At 34.5% G+C, this 23,061-nt stretch overlaps 1 pseudogene; it reads right to left on the bottom strand.

Moving 5' to 3' along the window:
- LOC141508423 (transgelin-2-like) overlaps positions 1-22,059 on the bottom strand; it is a 44,244-nt pseudogene extending 22,185 nt beyond the window's left edge.
- Between the last annotated feature and the right edge of the window lie 1,002 nt (positions 22,060-23,061).

Genomic DNA, 23,061 nt, shown 5'->3' with positions numbered 1-23,061 from the left:
TTTTAGTAGGAATGGGTGTTGTATTTTTCCAAAGGCTTTTTCAGCATCTATTGAGATAATCATCTTATTTCTATTAGGTTTGTTATTGACAGTTTTTCCTAACATTGAACCAACCTTGCATTCCTGGAATAAATTCTGTTTTGTCATAGTGTATTATCATACTGATAACTTGCTGTATTTGCTTTGCTAAGACATTAATTAGGGAAATTGGCTTATAATTTTCTTTTTCTGTTTTTGACTCTTCCTGGTTTAGGTATCAGCACCAAATTGGCATCATAGAAAGAGTTAGGCAGAGTTCCATCATCACCTATTTTTCCAATGGAATTGGAACCAAATGTCCCTTCAATGTTTGATAGAATTCACTTGTGAATTTATCTGGCCCTGGAGATTTTTTCTTAGGGAGTTCATTGATGGCTCTTTGAATTCTTTTTACTGAGATAGACTTATTTAGGTATTTAATTTCTTCTTCTTTTAACCTGGGAAACTTACATTTTTGTAAATATTCATTCATTTCATTTAATGTATTAAAGGTATTGGCATACCATTGGGCAAGATCATTACCTTAATTGCTTTCCTCACTGGGAAAAAGTTCACCTTTTTTCATTTCTTATATTAGTAATTTGGTTTTCTTTATTATTTTAATCAAATTAGCCAAAGGTCTATCTTTTTATTTTTTTTCATAAAAACAACTCTTGATTTCATTTATTAGTTCAATAGTTTTCTTGCTTTTAAATTTATGAATTGGTTCCTTTATTTTTTTAGAATTTCTAATTTGGTATTTAATTGGGGGGGTTAATTTGTTCTTTCTCTATTTTTTTCAGTTGTATACTTAATTCATTGATTTCCTCTTTATTTTATTCATGTAAGCATTTAGAGATATAAGATATCCCCTAATAACTGCTTTGGCTTTTGCCCATAAGTTTTGGTTTGTTATTGCCATTATTGCCATTGTCTAGGATGTCATTAATTCTATCTATGATTTGTTGTTTGATCCACTCATTCTTTAAAATGAGGATATTTAGTTTCCAATTAGTTTTAGATCTTTCTCTCCATGGTCCATTATTGTGCATGATTTTATTGCCTTATAGTCTGCAAGGGAAGTCTTCACTATTTCTGCCTTTCTGCATTTGATTATGAGTTTTTTATGCCCTAGTACATGGTCAATTTTTGTGTATCATTCATGTATATTCTTTTCTATCCCAATTCAATTTTCTCCCAACATCTATCATGCCTAGGTTTTCTAATATTCTATTGACCCTCTTAACTTCCTTTTTGTTTATTTTATGGTTAGATCTAATTCTGAGATGGGGAGATTGAAGTGTCCCACTAGTATAGGTCTGATTTCTATATCTTCTTATGACTTATTTTATGTTTTCTATAAGAATTTGGATACTATACCACTTGGTGCATATGCATACTTACAACTAAACAGTGACATTTACATATATATATATATATATGTATATATATATATATATATATATATATACACCACACATATACATACAAAAATATCAATACCTACATATATACATGCATATACATGTATACCATTGTCTATGGTACCTTTTAAGAAGATGCAATTTCCTTACTTATTTCCAGATCTGAATATAGACAAAGCAATAGAGACCTATTTCTGTATAATCTCCTTCTAACCCTCTTATCATCTATGGGCTAAGAGCCCTGAAAGAAGTAGTTGTTGTGATTTATTCAGTGGTTTCTTAGGCCTCCTCCTGGTTTGCTGGGACTAGTTCTACACTGCTGAGGCCTGTGCTGAACTCTGCTTCACTCTCACAGATCTTTCCTAATGACCATGTAAGTTGTCTTTGTTGTCTCTAGCCTGATTCATCTGATGCTATTCCTGGTTTTCTGTTTCTTTTCTCTGCTTGGTAAGGCCTATGCTGTTGCAACAGACCTTTTCTGCCCACCTTCGAAGTTGTCTTGGGTTGGAACAATGTTTAACTCTATGTTGGTGGGTTCTGCCACTCTAGAATATCTTTAGAGTAATTAATTAATGGTATTTGAAAGAGTTTGGGGAAGAGCTAGGGCAAGTTCCTGCCTTTACTCTACCATCTTGGCTCTACCACCTTCTAATATGTCTTCAATTGGAAAATTGGTCCACTATTTTTTGTGGGTTCCATCACTCCAGATTATGCTTAGAAACCTAATTTATATTATTTCTGAGGGAAGCTGGAAAGAGATCAGAGTTCTTTGCCTCTCTCTGACATCTTGGCTCCACCTCACTGATACAAAAGTCTAATGAGATGAAGAATATTTTGAAAAACAATAGGTCAAATGGGAAAAGAGCTACTATAAGTCACTGAAGGGACAAAAAAGCTCTTAAAAAATAGAACAGAGTAAATGGGAAAAAAGCACAAAATCTCTTTGAGGAAAATAATTCCTTAAAAACTAGAATTAAGGGGCGGCTAGGTGGCACAGTGGATAGAGCACCGGCCCTGGAATCAGGAGTACCTGAGTTCAAATCCAGCCTCAGACACTTAATTATTTCCTAGCTGTGTGGCCTTGGGGAAGCCACTTAACCCCATTGCCTTGCAAAAAAACTAAAAAAACAAAACAAAACTAGAATTGATCAAGTGGAAGTTAATAAAGTTATGAGGATCATAGAAAAAATAATTAATAAAAAAATTATAATTAAAATAAATAATAAAAACAAATTAATTAAATAATTATGATTAAATGAATAAAATAAATAATAAAAGAAGGGAAAATAGAAAATAATGTGAAATATCTCACTGGAACAACAAGTGACCTGAAAAGTAGATCCAGGGAATTTAAATTTAAATCTTCTTGATTCAAAAATTCTATTATATTACCTATGTCACGTCATGATATGTTTGCAAGGAAATTTTTAGGAGCTATATGAGAAAAGAGGAAGCACAGGAAGAAAACGATAAAAGAAACTTCTTTATGCAAAGAAATTATTGTTGAGAAAAATGGAGAGAAGTTAAGAAAAAAATATCTAATAATGCTAGAATTGGAGTTATTTTGCATTAGTAACCAATTGTTATTGTTTATTTGTTATTCGTCCTTCATATAAGACAAAGACTGATGGATGAAATCACAGGTTCTTGATTCTAGTATGAATTGAATTTAAATTATGCAAAGTTGTCAGCCTCACTATCTCTTCCTGAGTCATCAATATCTAGTGGCAGTCATATATGCAGTGAGAGTAAGGCAGTAAATCCAAGTTGTTATGTCCTGAATAGATTTTCTCTTCTTGGTGAATGATGATGATGAAGATGAGAAAAACTAATAATTATTTAATGCCTTAAGATTTGTGAAATTATTTACAAATAATATTTCATTTTATTTTCATAACAACTATGGGAGTTGGTACTATAATTATTACTGTTTTCCTGATGAAGAAATAGCCAGATATGGATAAAGCACCGGCCCTGGAGTCAGGAGTACCTAGGTTCAAATCTGGTCTCAGACACTTAATAATTACCTAGCTGTGTGGCCTTGGGCAAGCCACTTAACCCCATTTGTCTTGCAAAAAAAATCTAAAAAAAAAATAGCCAGATAGAGGTTGTGACATTTTTAGGGTTTATACACCAGGTAAGAATTCAAAGGTAGATTTTGGTGTAGATTTTTTTCTGAGTATAGGTCAGGTAGTTGCCTAAAATATGCATAGATATTCTTTGTCTGGTTCCAATCAACATGTGGAAGTTTGGACACTTGTTTCCACCCATGAATGCCTGAATTACTGCTCATGGGGCCCTGATGAAGTTTTATAATTGATTATAGAGCTATAAGGAACAATGACTGGAGAAGTATTAGGCAAAATGATTTTCACATACAAAAGGAGAATGCTATCAGATATCTAATCTTTTTTCCTTCTTGGTGATAAGTAGAATAGTCACAACTAGCTGGTATGGGGTATGAGGTGGGGAGAATGCAGTGAAATATTTTTAGTTTTTTTTTTTTACTATTTTTACAAAAGGCTGCCTAGCATAAAGGTATATTACAGCTATTTATTTTGGTTTATTCCTTTCCGATCTTTAGATAATGAACAGGGCCTACCCAGAAGACTCTATGAGTTCAGAAGCAGCTTAGGTCCTATCACAAGTCTCCCTGATGATTGAAGGCAGTAGAAAGGAACACCAGAGCATTATCAGACAATTTAAAGAAGGATCTCTAGGCTACCTCTTGGAAATGATAACAGCTTCCAAGACTGTGTCCACTGATGCTGAATTAAAGTGACCTGAATTTCTCTAACATTCAAGATGAAAAGATCACAAGTAACTTCCAAGTTAAAGAGTGCACAGTCTCATCTAGTCAAACTACAAGCTAGAGGTTTAAAAGAATGAATAAAACTGGTATTGCTCATGGATGAGTTAGTCTAGGGTTCATTTTTAAAATTTATTTATTTATTTTCATCAATATGCACATGTATATTTTTAAGTTACAAAATTTCCTTTCACCCTCCCTTCCCATTCCCCCTCCCCTCAGTGGTGAACAGTCAGATTAGCATTATACATATTTTGATGAACATATTTACACATTAATAAATTTTGATATGAAGAATTAAGATTAAGGGAAAGAGATATATGAGATAATTTTAATAAAATGCTCATCAGATTCTGAAGGATTGGGTTTTTTGCGTGTGTGTGTGTGTGTGTGTGTGTGTGTGTGTGTGTGTGTGTGTTTTGTTTTGTTATTTTTCTTTCTCTAGATGGAGATAATATAGTTCACAGCCAGTCTAATACAGTTGTTCTAGCTAAATGGACTGAAGAGAGGAGCTGCTTCCCTCAAGGTTGTACATCTCACAATGTTCTTGCTGACGTGTACATTGTTCTCTTGGTTCTACTCCCTTCACTCAGTATCAGATCTTATAAGTCATTCCATGCTTCTCTAGAGCCCGACCACTTATGGTTTCTTAAAGAACAATAGTATTCCATAGTATTCACGTACCAGACTAGTTTAGTCATTCCTCAATTGGTGGGCATCCCCTCAATTTCCAATTCTTTGCCACTACAAAAAGAGCTGCTATAAATATTTTGGACCATGTAGGACTTTTCCCTTTTTCTATAATGTCTCCTGGATAAAGACCTAGAACTGGAATTGCAGGGTCAAAGGGTATGAACAGTTTTATTGATCTTTGGGCATATAGGGTCATTTTTGAAAGTGAAATTTCACCAAGGTCAGAGCCCAGAGACCAAGAACCTGCCTAACACATATGGGAAGCAGAAGAAAAGTGACTTTCACTATCCTTTTTGAAAATCATTAACCGATAACTGCACAGTTCACTATTGTCATAGTAAAGGTTAGTGAGGAGGCAGCCCATTTATGAAGTAACCTAAATCAACAGTAAATTAATCTGCACATTTGAGACAACATACCCAAAAAGAAGACAATTCAGCTTCACAATTAGGGTACTCATTCTCCATGTTGGGAAAAACCAGTCTACCTGAGTAACATTGTTATTTGGGCATCATGGATCTCATGCCATGCAGTGAGCTTCATGAAGTCCTGGAGAGAGAAAGTGTATCATGTCCCTCCATCTTGTGGACTTCTGAGTCACCTTGTCCACATATCTTCCCTATAGAGGTGCCTCACTGCACTTTGAAATATCCCCTTGCTAGATTTAGTATAATTCATGAATGTGTACCCTCAGTATTGGTGAAAATATTAAGCCAAGTCAGAAAGTTGACTAAGAGAACCACAATAAAGTTTTAGGAGTACAGTGGACTTTAATATTTGCCCTGTAACTTTAAAAGTGGTTAAAACCACCCCCTCTGGGGACTCAGTCTAGAGTGATACTATGATTTGAGTAAACCACAAGTGATAAATCAGTCTAGAAATCCCATTCTTCCACTGGCATTGAGTATGAGTTGGAAAAGTGATCTCAGAAGGGTAATAGCCATGATTTATGAAGATCAATTGATATAACTAAGATGATAAGTCTGTAAAAGATAAGACTCATTGAGTCACAAGAATTATCTTTGTAATTTTGAAGGGCTGTCATTTGGAAGAGACATTAGATATGTTCTACTTATTCAATTAATGGAGGATGAAGAGAGTTGGATTTAAGCTCAAAGTACATAAAAAATAAAATCAACGATTAATATTACAATGTAGAAGAGGCTACTTTGGATGGTGATGAGTTGCCTTTTACTGAAGTCTTTAAGCAGAGGTTGGGTGATTACTATTAAACTATAAAGAATAGAGAATTCTGGTTCAATTATGCATTGTACTATTTATTTCATTTATAGAAAATACAAATGAAAATATAATTGAAAATCAACTAAAGACAATTAAGTGGCACAATGGATAGAATAAGATTGCCAATCCAAACTCATGACACTTACTAGCTATGTTATCCTAGACAAGACATTTAACTGCCAACTACCTCAGTTTCCTCATCTGAAAAATGAGGATAATAATAGTAAATAATAGTACTTACTTCAGTATTATTGTTAGGATCAAATGAAATAATATCTGTAAAACATTCAGCTCATTTCTAAGAAGTGCTGGGACAGAGAAGACACTGAATAAATATAAGTTTCCTTCCCCCATACCTTCACCCTTTACTATGGAAAATACTTGAAGAAAATCAGCTATGGTTTCTTTAATATAAATTCTATTTCCTCTCTGAATTCATACAATTCATATTACCAAGTTCTGTCCCATGCTTTTGCTGTTAATATGCAATTTATCTCTCCATAAATAATCCTGGGTTTGGAGTCAGATGATGTGGATTTAAATCCCAGCTCTGATATTTACTCCTATTATGAATTGTAAAAATTTTGGAAAAAATTTTGATCTGCTATAAATTTTGAAAACACACATTATTAAATTACCAAACTAACAAATTTGTTGGGAGTATCAGACTAGTTTATATATATATAGGCATATATCAAATATTATATAAAATTAATAAAATTAAGTCTATATTTTATGAACTTATTGCATACTATATATTATATATATTATACACACACACACACACGCACTTCCCCCTAAAAAACTATAAGGTGCTCTATAAATGTCAATTGGGAAAGATTTTAAATTCTTTTACCCTGTCCACTTCATTATATGGACAAAGGAAACTCAGGTCCAGAGAGATGAATTGGTAAAAGTAATGGGAGCAACGGCATTCCAACTCAGGTACTCCAATTTCAAATTTAGTGGAATTTATATTACACTATTCCTTCTTCCAACTATTATTGTTTTCTGTTTCTCCAACTCTTTCTTGACTGACTCAGAAATGGTTTGAAGAAAAGTTACTATCCTATGATTCTTGAATATTTCATATTCTGCAGGTTATTGAATAAATGAATGATATTTTTAAGAATCAAATAAAGTACTGAAATACTAGAATGGTTCATGCTACAGGCTCACTGAAAACATTGAAAATGGGAGGACTCCACACCTGCTTTCCTTAGAACTTCATTTCTTTTTTTGTGTGTACTTGATTTATATTTTAATTTGTCATACTTTCCTTTTCAGTAAATTTGGAGATTATGAATATTCATTATGGTGGCTTTCTTAAAAATTGTATTTTTTAATGGATTAATGTTTAACTGGATGGTTGTGGTGAACAGATCAGTCTGTCATGATTTTCCAGTTGAAGTATAATTCTTATGCAGAATTCTCAAGGGCATTTTATGTGCGTGTATTTTTTTAAGTTATAGTTTGGAGACTGGTTATATGTTAATTTACAAAAGCTAGAGAGCTTCTGTACATACTTCTAGCCACTTGATCATATATTTCTAAGTATCTAATAGATGTTAAAAATTCATAATCTTCAGGGTTATGCTATACATTTTCTACTATTTCATTATATGAATAAAACAGTCTTGGTTTCACAAGAAAACCCTTTATCTTAGTCTAGTGTGATAAGCCTGATCTTTCACTGTCCCAATGAATTCCTCTATTTTTCTAATGGCATTATAATGACTCAGGTATTAGTCTTCTATAACATCAGGTAATTGGTTAAGTAAGTGCATGTAACCTGGCGAAACTTTTTTCATAACATACTTGTATCTTGACCATTTCATAAACTTTATGAAGAAATAATTCTTGATTAAATTTGACAATTTCAGTTTTATATATTTATTGTCAACATTGCATCATCCTGATTTATGAAGTGAGCTCTGCTTGCTTCTGAAATATTTCTGTATGATATCAACATGATGATTATCTTTTTCCTTATTTATGATGAGAATGGACTCACTTTTTTTCATAGTTGCCTTTTTTACAAACTTGTGTTTTATAATAATGCCTGGGTTTTTGTTTAGACACCTAAGATACCTATTTCCCATTTTGTTTCTCAAAAGCAATATTAAGATTAGTATTACATAAGTGATGATTTTTTTATGTTCTCCTTAAATTTTGACTCTAGAATTCAATTTATAACATGTACCCATGGTTTGCTTGTTGATGGTCTTGTGCTTGATTTGTCTTCTCTGGAGAAAATCAACATATTTGTAATCCTCACCTTCATGAGTGCTTAAATTTGACCTTTGGATTCAATATTAAAGCCTTCATTCATGATTATTCCTCAGAAAATTTTATCAATTTCAAATGATGTTTTGAAAAAGAGATTCCATGAGATGATTTAATGTGTTTTCCAATAGAGGAATATTAAAATGTCATTTTGTACATTGAATAATTAATATAATTTTTATTACTACCAAATAGACAGTAAATATTCAACACTGACCAGAGGTATGGATGGATAGATTGGAAGGTAGTTAGATAAATAGATGTATATATAGAGATGTGTATGTGTGTTTATGTATGTATGCACATGTATCTACACACATGTATATATGACATTATTAAGTGACCATTTAGTCAAAACCTTTGGTATAAAAGTTGGCACACTTGGTTTTATAATTTAGTCTTGAGGATATCTTTGACAAAATATGTAGTATCAATCTTAGAGCTATAACCATTAAAAAATACTTCCAGTTCTATTATAAGATAATATTGGAACAAAATAAATATATTGCTATCTTTACTCCATTGTATGTTCACTCACTATTTTCCCATTTTAGTGATTAACTCTATCTAGTTGTTTCATTGTATTTTCCTTCATTTATTATTAGGGTTAATATAGGTTTGCATTGGTTTAACATCAGCAGGAAAGGGATATATTTATCAAAGCAGTTTTGAGCAAGGTCTGTCTACAACCCTGCTTTGTCCCATCTATTTCTTACATTCATAAAAACCTGGTGCACCATGCTCCACAGTATGTTGGTCATTGCTAGATCCCAGTGAATCAGTATTTAGACTTATGGTCAGATTTCCACAGCTATCATAGCAACCTAAGGGCTTATAAAATCATCTCTTTATACTAACCTAGATGCCATTTCCTTAGGTGGCCATTTCCTTCTAGGCCCATGATGTGAAAAATATTTTAAACTTTTAGGTTATTGTCATTATTTACGTCATCATCAATATCTTAATTAATGTGTTTTATCTTAAATTTGATAGTGTTCCTATTATCCTTTTGTAGTAATCATTGAACTATCAGAAACCTGAAAGTAATAAGTAAGTTTTGGTGACTGAAATAAAGTGTTGCCATCTAAATGTGTATCCTATACACTCTATCAAAGCATATTTGGAATAATGCAATACTAGACCATTTGATGGGAATAAGATAAATATTTTCCTGCTTCCTTAGGGCGTTAATTCATTCTTTGAATCTGTATATTTTTGAGAACCTTTTCTTTCATATTGTTTGGTCACTATAAATAACAATTTTTTAAAATTGTTTTAGATTTGTACGTATAAATAATTATGGGGAGCAGTTGCTGTATAGTTTATTTTTTAAATTCTTAAATATATTTGTGGATTTGTATTCGTAGAGAAGGAGTTTGCCATTTCATGGTATATGTAGGATAATATTTACTATCATTATTATTATTATCAGTGGCAACATGATGTTCCTTTAAATCAATATTTCAGAGTTTCCACCCAGCCTTCAAAGATACCATAATAGGAATGTGTAATTCTATTTATACGTCATATTGCCATGTATCTCTTTACTTTGTTATTACCTACTTGCCCCTCTCTGCATACAGCATTTGCAAAGGACTAGATTTTAAAGGTAATTATTGCTTCTACCACTACCAGTACTATTTCTACAACTTCTAAAATCCTCCAACTATAACCAACAGCATCACCACCACTACTACTACTACTACTATCACTACTACCACCGCCCCCATCAAGATCAATGTGGTTGTTGCTACTATTGTTGTTATATAAGTTCTCTGAATTTCACTATTTTCATGTGTAAAATAAAAAATTTGGATTAGATAAATGATAAGATACCTTTTAACTCTAAATTCCTGAAATAAACTCTGTGATGATTATGCCTATATGACACACTTCTTTATATATTTAATAGTAATGGAATCAGAAGGTCTGAGTTAAAGTCCACTGCTGACACTTACCTGTATGACCTTGGGCAAATCACTTAATCTCCCTGTGTCTCAATTTCCTTTTCTGAAAAATGAGGGAGTTAAGCCTAGATGCCTATAAATTTACTTACAGCTTAATGTCCATGATTTTGCCAGCCTGCGATGCTGGTTTTAAAACTACATTTACTTAATTGAAATATTTATTAATCACAGACATACAGAGCAATATAAAGTCAAACATTTTCTATTTAATACAATAGCAATAACAATGACAATTACTATATATCAGTCACTGTTCTAGGCAAGTGGCATCCAAAGATAAAAATAAATAGTCCTTACCCACAAGGCACATATATCTGTTTTACTGTATAATCATTGTTACAACAGACAATCATCACATAAAGATTGTACCATTGATTTTTCTGATATCATGAATCAAGTATGATTAATTTGTTTCTGTCATCATCATCATTGTTATCATCATAGTCATTGCATTGTTATCTTTCTAGGTCTCATAAATTAATGGATAAGGGGCTCTGTAAGTTCCCTCCCAACTCCAAATCTTATATGAACACAAACTCTTTGAGAATTAAGACCACACTTTCTAATTCTTTATATATTCAGTGATATTAGGTATGGTGTAGGGCACTTGATAGTCCTAAGAGAAATGTGGGTTTAACAACGGCTACCTTTCCATTGTTTAAACCCCCCAGGTACCCACAATTTATATCCAATATTTTCTGAATTTTTATCCTAAGATACCTTGCAGTCAGCAAAACATAAGCTTGCATCCCCAAGAGCACTATTCTTTAACACTTGGAAGGAAAATGGCCATGAACCCTGTAGAGTTCATTTCAGTCATCTCTCTGTCAGCAGCAACTAAATGGAGGGTCGCTTTATTACTACTGACCCTGGGTCTTCCTCACTGTTGTTCTGCTGCTTCTGTCCTAGGTACCTAAGGCTGTTAGTTTGGTGAGGCCTTGGATTCCAATAATGGGGCAAGGATGGGGGAGGACAGAAACTCATTGTCCCTGTCTAGAATAAATTCCCTTCCTCCTTCTTATCTCATTCATGCTTGCATCTCAGTACAAAGCCATTTTTCATTGCCTCTCCAAGAGATCTTATTAAACATATAATGAGTCAGCAAAGGTTACCTTGAGCGGGAGACTAGAGACCATTGGCTGTATATCTTCATTTAAAAAACTGTAACCACAGATGCCATCCATAGTGAGAATGTGATTTTCTCCCTAGGACCCACAGGGATAAAAAAAAATAATAATAAAAAAGAGGAAGAAGAAGAAGATGCTAATGATGTTCCAAATGCTTATGTCTTTCTGGCCCCTAGAGATGGCCTGCAAAGAAAGACCATTTGCTTTAATGCAGGGAACCTGAGATGAGGGCAGCCTTCCTAAGTAGGAGCAGCTGTGTGTCTGCCAGATGTGTAATTGTCACATTGTTGTGGCTTTTTTCCTTCATTTCAGAGACCTGAGGCTATAATTAATCCTTGACTATAGCAATACATCAAACCTGGGAAAAATTACAGAAAACTTTGTTTTCCCCATTTTTCCCTTTTCCAATTGACTCTTCTATTTGCCTGCTTTTCTTATTGTCTCTCTCCATCATGCTGTGTGACTCTAACCACCTGAATCCTGTACTGATATCCCAGGAATTGATTCAAAGACCAAAAACACATCTTAGTCCATAGAATCTGGAGGGGGTGGGAAACAAGGCCCAAGATAGCATCTATTATCAAATCTAGGTCAGCCTATCTTTTATTGGATAATGACATCCATGGATGCCATATAGTTGGATAAAGAATGAGTTTTAGAGAGAGTAGAAAATCCTATTTCTAGTAACCACTGCAGTTCACTCCCATCTTTGAAAAATACATTTTACATATAAAAGCATGCACAACAAAATTTCTCCTCACCAAAAACACTTTATGAATAGACCCTGCCTGCATAATTGATAAGGAATAATAAAACATTTGGAGGAAATGCAATACAGAAAATACTACATATAAAAGAAGAGGGAGAAGGAAAGAAAACAACTGAAGCCTCCCTCAGATTAATCTCTTCCTTCTTTCAAAATTGCCATCCCTTTGGTGTTTATCTTTCAGACATTTCCACTTCCTGCCCCCCCCAGACTTGTTGGATGAGAAAAATGAAGATAATCCTTTCAGTGTCAATTAATAAAATGCTTCCTTTGCATTCATTTGAAGCAAAAAACTCTGGCCAAACAAGGTCAAAGCATTCTTGTATTGATTGCATTTTTGCAGGTGGAAATTCATTTGGACAAAGCTACTTGTCTGCTTTTTCACTTCAAACTCAGTGTTCAATTCAATGATTTAGAGGAATGTAAAATTAGCTGGCACTGGATGTTATGTCAACTGGAGGCTGATTTTAGCTAAATGCTGGTTCATTCATTCATTTTATTTGACATGTTTTATGGACCATCTACAATTTACCCATTCCTGTTCTATGGGACACTGTAGAGAGATATAACAGCACTATCACATGTAAGCCCCTGTCTTTCAGAAGTTTATGACTTCAGAAATTTAGTAGAGGAGACATGTATAAACACATGAAACATTTAAGTAAAGTGCATAATGCACAATGGAAAAAACCTAATAATTTAAATTGAAATACAATTTTGGCATTGCTACTGACAAGTTATATGATGTTACACAAATCATGGAATCTGCCTGCTTCCTCAGTTTCCTCATTCAACAAGACAGTTGGATTAAATTATTCATTTCATTTTGGATTCAACATTATATGTTCCAATATTCCTTCCAATTCTGATATTATATCTTCTTAGGTTCATCCCAGCTCTGATATTACATACCCCCAAGGGAACCTCTTTCTTCTCATAGTCCCCATTTTAAAGATTCTTCCATCTCAGTCATTTTATATTCTTTTTTTTTAATTTTAGGTGGTTTTTTTTTTTTTTTGCAAGGCAATGGGGGTTAGGTGGCTTGCCCAAGGTCATACAGCTAGGTAATTATTAAGTGTCTGAGGCCAAATTTGAACTCAGGTACTCCTGACTCCAGGGCCAGTGCTCTATCCACTGCACCACCTAGCCTCCCCATTTTTTTTATATATTCTAAGATCTTTCCCCACTCTGTCTTTCTCTGTTCTGTCCCAACTCTGGCTGGGCATCCTTAACTTATTACTCTTGTCCCTCAAGGTTTTAGTTTTATTATATTCCAAATGAGTACACTGAACTAGATGAACTCTGGGGTCCTTTTCAGCTCTATATCTAGCTTTCTGCATCCCCTTTATGGTCTAGTATTCACTCTTCTTAGATCTCTTCCAACTCTAAGTGTTATGATGGTTAGCAAAAGATGAAGAGTCCATAGCAGTCATCCAGACAATAGCTTCCATTGCTGCTATTCAGTAAATTGCTATAAGGCAAGACAGATTAAAGTTTCAGAGAGTACTTTGGCCTTCCAGTCAGATGAGAGCTCAAGGAAAGCTCAATGTTTTCTGGGTTGCTTTAGAGTAGGAATTCTGAAACTCTGAACCATAGACACCTAGGAGTATGAGAAGTCATTCTGATAATTGAGCTGAATAACTAATAAGGCATTTACAAGTGTATATTTTATTATTTTTCAAACATTTGTGGATATTGGAGGCAATTTATTGCAATAGAAAGAGTTCTGACCTTCCAAGTATGGAATAACTAGGTTTAAATTCCATGTTCATACTTTAGTCATAGGAAAGTTATTTAATGTATTTATGTGTTTCATATAATTTCCAAAGACTTAGCTACATGAATCATTTAGATAGAATCATGAGTTGAGTTTTGGGCTCTGAATTTAGGAAAACCTAACTTTAGATCTAGCATAAGAAACACACAAGATGTATGAAGATGGGCAAGTCATTTAACTTCTGCCTTTCTCGGTTTCCAATATGGCATCATATTTTGTGTATTGCCTGATGTTGAAATTCATAATAGAATATTATTGAATTTGATAATTTGACAATTGAAATTGCTAAACCATAAATCCATTGAAAACATTAGTAAAGTCCAAATGGTTTTATTACTATTATGTATCTTATATTGAGCAATAAATATTAATAATACAACTACTATCATTTCAAGTTGAGGAAAAATTTTAACATAAAAAGAGTTCTCAAAATTTGGGGGCATGGAAGAGCTCTACAAAAAAAATTATAGACTTAAAGATCTAGAAGAGATTATAGAGATAACCAAGACTAAATTGGTACAATTAAAAGGATACTTGGAGCTTCAGACATACATGTAATAAATCTGAATTCTAGAGCTGCCATAACTAGGTGTGACCATAGGTTGTCTCCTGGGCCTCAGTTTCTTCATCTTTAAAATGACAGCTTTGTACCAGTTCCTTATAGATGTAGATCAAGCATCTTATATGTCATTTCATTTGACAAAATAAGAAACTGAGATACATGAAGGAAAGTGACTTGCCTATGTTCACATAGGTTGAAAGTAGTAGCATCAAGATCCTAGCTCAGATTCTCTGACAGTGAAGCCAGTACTATTTTCATGGATTCACCATGCCACTCAGATAGTGGGGTTCAGGCAAGCTTGGGTATAATCCTTTACTCCCTCTCTTTCTTCCTTATAGGACCCTGAAATAAAGAAAGATAGGTCTCAAACTGGATTCCATTCCTTTTTTCTGTCAATGGCCACTTCTTTCTGAAGTTAGAAATTAAGGTAAGACAATTATTTAGAAAAGTCTAAAGAAAACAATCAGCCTTGGGGTTTTTTTTGCAGAAATACCTGGAAAATGCCTACCATGCAGAAGCTCATAAATGCATCAATTCTTCAAACTAAGATACTTTAAAGGTCAGTCCCAATGTACACCTTTTGAAAATTATAGAGTCGTGATTTCATAGATTCTGAGCTGAAGCTCCCTCATTTGAAGATTCCTAAGAAAAGATTATAGATTTAGTTTTGGAATTGATCATAGATAGCTACAATAGTCCAGAACATGGAAGCATGTAAAATCATAGTTTTAAAACTAGATTGCATTCTAAATAACAATTATCTCATTTTATAGATCACAAATTTAGTTTTGGAAGGAAACTTAGAAGATTAGTGAGCATCTAGTATAACTTCCATAACTTTACATATCCTAGGTCCCTTCAGAGGCAGATAGGTGTCACAGTGGATAGAGCACTGGCCGTGGAGTCAGAATTTGAATCCAGTCCCAGACACTTTTCACTTACTAGCTGTGTGACCTTGGGCAAGTCACTTAATCCTGACTGCCTCAGGTTCAGGGTCATCTCCAGTGACAGTGATTCATATCTGGCCAACTGACCTTGATGATTCTTGAGGAGAAGTGAGACTGGTGACTTAGCCCAGGTATCACCTTCCTGATGTTGTGGTCTTCTTCAGAAATGAAAGATAAACCTTATTTCCACATATCCTAGGATCCATGGTTTAAAGTTATTTGGGACCTTAGAAATAACTTCAAACTGATTATTTTGCAGATCAGGACTTGAGGCCCAATAAAGTTAAATGCTTTACTTGGGGTCACTCAGGAATTAAGTGACAGACTCAAGATTTGAAACCAGATCCTCTCACTCCAAATTTATCACCCTTTCCATGGGACCAGTGATCCAGAAAAGTCACCATGATTTAACCATTGCAACCAGTTTGCTTTGGATCTGATGAGTAGTCTGCAAATTCCAGACTTTTTTTCCAGAAAAAATAAAAATCTCATTTTCCTTAACCTAATTCTGCATCTCTTTCTACCACCCTTTGCATTTTGGTGAGGCGTTTGCCTAAGAGATGATCCTCGAGTGTAAGCCTTGGCTAGTACAAAAGCCACTTGACCTAGTTCAGTCACCTGTGCCCTATTTTGGAAACAAATCTCTTAAGCTCTCAGCAGAAAAGTGAGTGATCAACAAAGACCTTCCTTCCCAGACTGTTCTATGGAATAGAAGCTTCAGAGAGAGATCAGGAGTGATACCAGTCCACAAATTGTTTTCTTCAGACTGCTTTGACCTCCAAGAAGCATCTTGCATAGAAAGACTGAAATGGTCATTGACATGCCAGTCTACTGTTTCAACCAGTTTCATTCAAATAGATGAATTAATCCCTTTAAGTACCTTAGCTGAATGGATGATATACACTTTGCCACTCTTCAGATTTAAAAAGAAAAGAATAGAAAAAAAAGAGATGGAGGGGGGATAAACTGATTTATTCAAGAGTACAGGGAAGGTTAGAGACAGAACAGGGAATCGTTTTTCATAAGGATTGGAAGCTGTCAATCTTTGGCATGGGGGAATTTTCCAGACCTCAGAAATAGAAATTTCCAGTACTATGCCAGATAAAGCTATTTCTGCTTTTAGCTCTCATAGTTTTAGAACAGAATATTCTGTTTCAACAGATTAATGACATTGTATCACTGCTTGTGAACTCATTCCTTCTGAGGTGTCATAGACCCTTCCACCAAAAACTTTGATTTAATTAAAAAGTTATATTTGAAAAGAGTATACCAGGAAAGGAATTCATAACCCATTCATGAAGAAAGGGCCTACAATAAGGCAAAAAATATGCACGTTTGGAATTTCTCCACACAGTGACTTTCCTTAAAGGTAAGGTAATAATGTCATGTCATTCCCCCTAATCCCTAAACTCCTTATTATGTCTAGGATTTAATATAATTCTTTTCCTACATATTCAACTTGCAACTTCTGCACAAACTTTGGCCAGTTTCTACCTTTCCTATCTTCTTGACTCTCTCTCCTTCCCCTCCAACTAAGCTAGAATTCAGTCCATCCTGACCTTATCTCTTGCACATAATTTTCTATCCCCCAACTATTTAAAATGCCTTACCTTTGCTATCTCATCATATTTGTTCTGTTTTTCTCCTCTAGTGTATCTTAGAAATTTTTGGTTACATTCAAGTCTCAACTCAAATCCTACTTTCTGTAGTATTCTTTCTTTAGTTTCACTTGTCATTAGATGTTTCTTTAAGGTTACCTTCCATGTCCTCTGCATGTATTATGTGTATCTTGGTTTAGGTACCTGCCATCTTCCCCATTAGAATAGATGTACCTAGAGGGAAAGGATTGTTTTGACAGTGAGGCTGATGAAGAGAAGGATAGTTGATCTCCTTTTACAAATGAGAAAAATGAGACCCAGCAATGATAAATGAATTCTTCAGGGTCATCTAGTTACAAGTGTGGCTTCTTAAAATTTTTTTAAACTTTTATTTATTTTATTTGGAACTTAATAAATACAACAGGGGCAGCTAGGTGGCACAGTGGATAGAGCACCAGCCCTGGAGTCAGGAGGACCCAAGTTCAAACCCAACTTCAGACACTTAATGATTGCCTGACTCTGTGACCTTAGGCAAGTCACTTAACCCCATTGCCTTAAATTTAAGAAAAAATTAAAAATAAAACAAATAAAACAAATATTTCCTTATAATAATAATAGAACAAAAAAAGATTTCAGATAAAACTGCAAATCTTTTGTTTATAACTTGCTATTGCTTTTCAAATATATAATAAAATTATCATGTAACTTTTTAAAAGTTTTATTTGTTTCATTTTCAATGTATGGAATGAAAATCTATTTCCAAAATAATAGTATAATAGTAATGATAAAAAAAAACTGATTTCATAAAAAACTACAAATTTCCTAAGTACAAATAGCCAGTATTAGAGGAAGAAGTTAAGGCTCAAACACCAGGTATAAATTTCCTAAATAATTATGTTGACTTCCCTTTACTTCCTAATATGAAGAAAATAAAAGAAAATGAACTGTACAATAGAAAATAACTGGGTTTCAAGTAGCAAGATAGGGATTTAATTATTGAATCAATCATTTGTGAGACTTTGGGCAACTTTACCTTTTTGGTTTTTGGTTTGCTGTAAAATGTCAAAGTTGGGCTAGAAGACCTTTAAGATCTAAGGAAGAGTTCATTTTTTTGGTAATTTTTAAATTCATTTTAAACATAAAAACAAAATTTGAAAAGGAAAATATTCCTATATACAGTAGAATGTGAGAGGATTTAATATAAAACAATAAAATTTCCATTTCAAGAAAAGTCATGCAATAAATTCTAAACATTGTCTACAAAGCTTCCTGATTTTTCTTTTCTTCTTTCTAGGTTTCCTCTTATTCTGTGCTTTGCACTTCTTGCTTTATTTTCTTCTCCTTCCCTCCCTCACCTCTACCCTTTTTATTTTAAGGGGTTTTTTTTTTGGCAAGGCAAATGGGGTTAAGTGGCTTGCCCAACTCCACCCTTTCTTTAAAAAGACTACATGTCTTTTTTATAGATGTATACAATTTACATTTGTAAATATATATATACATTTTGTTGTATATATATATATATAAATATATGTGTAATATATATTTACATATACATATATATTTGTGTATTTATCTATAGTTCACTTCCATTGTTAAATTCTACAACTCAGTCAATGTGATGTGAAATTTACTTTCTTGAGTACATATAGCTTTAGCCCAAGATTCTACTTGTTAATGTGTGAATTGTCCCTAAATCTTAACTAATGTTCAGTAGATGAATTTCTGTCCTTGTGACTTGGCTTGTCGCACACCTTGAAGGCTGAAGGAACTGAGTTGACTGAATATAGTATATTCCACAGAATCATAATTTGAAGGTATTTCAGAGTTCATCTCATCCAACTTGTATCTGTTTGGAAATTTCCTCTAAAATATCTCTAATTACTGGCTATCCATCCTTCCCCCTAATAGCTAAGAATGAACTCTCACTTGGAGTAATCCTATTTACTTTTTGAGGGCTCTAAATAGTTCAAAGATTACATAGTGTATCGAACACTGAACTTGGAATCAAGAAGACATTTTCATGAGTTCAAATACAACCACAGACAAGTCACTCAACCCAGTTTGCCTCAGTTTCTCATCTATAAAATGAGCTGAAGAAGTAAATGGCAAATCATTCCATATCTTTGCCAAGAAAATCCCAAAATAGTATCACACAGATTTGGACACAAATGAAACAACGGAATTCAAACAACAATGGTTTGGAAGTTAGAATTACACATAGAACCATGGATATTAATGCATAAAGGAAGCTTAGACAACATCTGTCCCAAATTTTCTGATTCAGAGAGAGGGGATGGAAAAAGCACTGTGAGGTAAAAAGGCCTTGAATAAGGAGTTTAAATATCTGTCTTTCAGCCTTCCTTTTTCACATTTGTAAAATGAGAGAACTGGACTAGAAGGCAAATTAAGTGGCCCTTTCAGTTCTAAATCTTTGTATACAATTTCAAAGAGGAGCATGATTCCTAACAAACATGGTATCTAACACACAGGAGTTAAAAGAATCAATAGAATGTGACATGGAAGAACTTGGAAAGGTCTTAGAATGTCAGAGGATTAGAATACAATTAGAATACAAAATATCAGAGCTAAAAGGGACCTTCATGGTTAGTATATTTATATAGGCCTTTATATTTTTCATAGCACTTTACAAGCATCTCAAAAGAAATTCCTGGGTTGGTGCTATTACTACAGGAATATTAAAGACCTGGAAACTGAGGCAAACAATGGATCAAAGAATAGCAAATACTAAAGTTGGATGGAACCTTAGAACACAGAAAGTCAAAGTCATAAGTCCCTTAAATATAATGTTGGAGCTGGGAGTGACTTTAGAATACAGAATGTCAGAGTTGGGAGAGCCATTAGAACACAGGACAGGGCGGCTAGGTGGCATAGTGGATAAAGCACTGGCCTTGGAGTCAGGAGTACCTGGGTTCAAATCCGGTCTCAGACACTTAATAATTCCCTAGCTGTGTGGCCTTGGGCAAGCCACTTAACCCTGTTTGCCTTGCAAAAACCTAAAAAAAAAAAAAGACTAGAACACAGGACAATGAAACTAAGGGGAACCTTAGAACAGAAAATGTCAGAGTTCAGAGCGCCCTTTGAAACCAAAATGTCAGAGCTGCGAAGGCCCTTAGAACACAGGATGTTAGAGCTATAAACCCCCTTAGACAGAGAATTTCAGATCTGGAAGGACCCTTAGTCAAATAATGTCAGATCTGGGAGGACCCTTAGAAATAAGGAAGATCCAAGTCATAAGGGACTTTGGAACAAAGAATATCAGAGATGGAAAGTGCCCTCAAGAATCATATAAGACCAACTCTTTCATTTTAAAGTGGAAACAAATACTCACAGAAGGAAAATGGCATAATTAATTAGTTCCTGAACTGTTTTAAAATATAAGTGCTTTGATCATAAATTCTACCTTTTTCTATTAAACAAAGCATATCCTATGAATACATACACATGTATATATATATGCATATGATGTGTCTCTATTGCATATGTGCATAAATTATAAACATAAATATAGATATAGATAGATAGATAGATACATATATATCTCCCTGACACTGTGTGTGCCTACAATGTTTGTTCTAGAGCAGCTGTTACTTTTTATATCCTCTTTCCCCGAGTCTTTGGATATTATTGAGAGGCAGAGGCACCAGGTGTGCCTCTAACTAGCAAAATTAGGAATCATTCAATGCTTTGATGGTGCCAATTAGCTTCCCGGTATGAGTGCCAAGATTTTTTCTAATTAAGGCAGGCACAGTTTCTCAGTCTATAATAATCTCATTTAAAGTGTGTCCAAAACACTTAACATACTTTATATAGGGACAACATTCAACATACATTTTCTTAGCCGTGTAAAACTGCTGAAATCCCCAGAATGCTTGTGTCTTTTGCTGGTTGTTTCTCTATATCCCTTGAACAAAGCATGTTTATAGGTCTGAAACATACTGAAATAAATGTTGTTGACTCTGTTGGGATCTAAGACAGGGACAACAATCTTTTTTTTTTAATATCTCCCTTTCTCACCTCCTAGGTGCCATTTAAGTTGCTCATTAGGCTGATTTTCATCCTTTGATGGTCCTGAACATGGCCATCCACTTGGACCATGGAAGGTTAAACCATCTATATCTTTTGGATTTCTGCTATTTATCCCATGTAGAAAGCAAGTTCTACCTGTGAGAGAAGAGAGAGAGTATGCTAGTATTGCTCCTTTAGTAAGTCTACCACTGACCACTTAAGTTCCCTTCACTTGAACATCTGTGATACTGTGATACTACTTATCATTTCCAGCTAGCTAAAACAGAATTGGAAAAAATACTAAAGAAATACTATCCTGATGATGGCAAGAAATGCTGGGATACAACAGACAAGTGAGACAGTCTCTGCTCTAGAGAAGTTCATACTTTTTACTGGGAAAATAACATACATAGAAGGGTTTAGTCAGGATAGATGGAAAAGACAAGTAATCTGGAGGGGAAATCAACATGACAGATGGCAAGGGCCTGATGGATTTTGAAGTAATGGAAAAGCAGAAGGTATTTCTGACCAATGTCTAGAGAGAAAAAGGATTGTGGTCCAAGAACTAGAGTGAGACAGAACCCATTTGTCACTTCAAGTAGGGCTTAGGAATAGTGGGATCATTATCTAGTGTCCAACCACGAACAGGAATCCACCATCTATGAGGAAGCAGTTAATGGGGTCTGAGGTGGCGGGACTAACGTAGAAGTTGTTCTCGTAAGGCTCGCTGATTGTCGATAGTTGGCACCTGGCATTCAGATTCAAGATGCCTGACATATCCTAAACTCAACTTATACAAAAAAGAAGCACACCACATTATCTTCTTCCTCACATTCCCTACTCTTCTAAGCATCCTTTTTTTCTACCAAAAACCCTAATATTCTTTCAGTTTCCCAAGTCCGTAAACTGACATTTCATTATCCTTTATCCCATATTCCCAGTTTCCAACTCTTTCCATTTCCACCCCACAAAATATTTTGCATCTGACCTTTTCTCTTAACTCCAGACCCAACACCATAGTTCATTCCCTTTCCTGGACAAGTTCCCCCCTTTCTCTTAGGCTAGTACAATAGACTACTTACTGAATTCTCTGAATAAAATCTTTTAACAACTTTAATTATCCTTCACAAAAGGATCAACAAACACTTTTTAATGGAAAACCAATACCCTATTCCAGTAGTTTCCTCTTGTTTCTAAGATAATATAGCATCCCTTTTGGTCTTTTAAAGTCTGTCATAGCTTGACCCAAACTATCATTCAATCTTCATTCTTGGAACCCCTAGGCAATATTGCCAAGAAGGCAAGTAAAGGCAGGGATTCTCCTGAGTTCTCTCCCAAGTCCCTCCAAATGTCTTTATATAATGTGTTTAAACAAATTCTAAAGTGGTAGAACCCACAAAAATAGAACTAAACAACTTTTTCTAGCCCAAGACAACTTAGAAGATCAGCAAGACAGGTTTATTCCACTAGAGTGAGAAAAGAGAGCAGTCCAGTCTAGTCTAAAGCAGCACAGATTGGGTCCCAGCAAAACAGTACCAGACTATGAGGGTAACTGAATAAATGGCAACAATGGCAGATTCCAGACCTCTCAGCTCACAGATATCAAAGAGAACTCAGAAGGGCAGAAGAAAAGCTCTGTTAAACCAGAGGAAGAGAGGAGCATAGGCTTCACCAAACCAGAAGCAGACTTCAAAGCAAATGAAACATAGTGTCAGCAGCTGCTTCCAGAGCTCTCAGCCCTCAGATGGTAAGTATCAAACAACTGGTCAGAAGGAGATTCCAGGGGTTCTCTTTGCTAGCACTGAGGCAGACTCTATTG

The sequence above is a fragment of the Macrotis lagotis genome, chromosome 1 (assembly GCF_037893015.1).
Source record: "Macrotis lagotis isolate mMagLag1 chromosome 1, bilby.v1.9.chrom.fasta, whole genome shotgun sequence".
In the NCBI taxonomy this organism is placed as follows: Eukaryota; Metazoa; Chordata; class Mammalia; order Peramelemorphia; family Peramelidae; genus Macrotis; species Macrotis lagotis.
This window is presented reverse-complemented; position numbering and strand designations above follow the sequence as displayed.